The sequence below is a fragment of the Chrysochloris asiatica genome, unplaced genomic scaffold (assembly GCF_000296735.1).
Source record: "Chrysochloris asiatica unplaced genomic scaffold, ChrAsi1.0 scaffold00395, whole genome shotgun sequence".
NCBI classification, from domain to species: Eukaryota; Metazoa; Chordata; class Mammalia; order Afrosoricida; family Chrysochloridae; genus Chrysochloris; species Chrysochloris asiatica.
In genome coordinates this window covers 732,555-733,516 of record NW_006408913.1, presented here as the reverse complement: position 1 = coordinate 733,516, position 962 = coordinate 732,555, and positions in this window count along the sequence as shown.

The window sequence follows — 962 nt, the reverse complement described above, 5'->3', positions numbered from 1 at the left end:
CCATTTAGGTATTCCAATCAGTTATAGGCAGAATATGGACTTACAAGCTTTCTATGGTGATATTTCTGGCTATTCATTTCTCTCTCCCTCAAGTATCTATTTTACAATGGTATGCAAGGGAAGTCAAGATTCAAAAGACAGCCAAGGTTCTTAACATTATTTTCCCTCTTTTACCCATTCAAACCATGCCTCATCAATCTCTGTATCCCAGAGCCCTGTTGTTCCAAGGTTATGCATACATCATTATTTACCTCTGTCCCAATTAGCCCATGCAAACTTGCTTAACTGTTCTCCTATCCACCTTGTTCTTCCATTCCCCTCTCCCTTCTTGTGTATTGGCTCCCTTCCCAGCAACCACAAACTATCCTGTGTCTATTCCCTACCCTGTGCTCCACCTTGCCCTCCCTCCCCTCACCCTATCCCCCACCTCCCAGTAACCAGCAAAGTTTTGTTTTGTTTTTTCCCCCTCTTTATGGCTCTTGATTGGTACATTTAATCCATTTACATTCAGTGTAATTATCCATAGGTATAAATTGACTGTTGTCATTTTTCTGATTCTTTTTTCCACACAATTTTCTATGCTAAGTTCATTTTGTTGGTGGGTTTTCTTTACATTTTCATTTCTTGTGTGAATGTTTACTAAATATTTCTGAGTTTTCTCTTCTTTTATTTTGATGTGTAGGTGTATTCATTATCTTTAAGTGGGTGGATGAGGGTGAGAGCTGGTCATACTTCTGGTCACCAGGGCACCAGAAAAAGAAGAAATCAAACCTTTTCTGTCACCCATGTGAATCTTCTCTGTCAGGCCTCCCTTCAATGCTAAAGCTGCTCACAAGATTGTAAAGCCACATCTGGCCGGACGTTCACCAGTCTCCCTCTTCCACCGTCCCTGATAACCCTCTCCTCCCAGCTTGCATTCCATCTACCTCTCTAACCTTTCTTCTGAAGTTCAAGGTACCAGA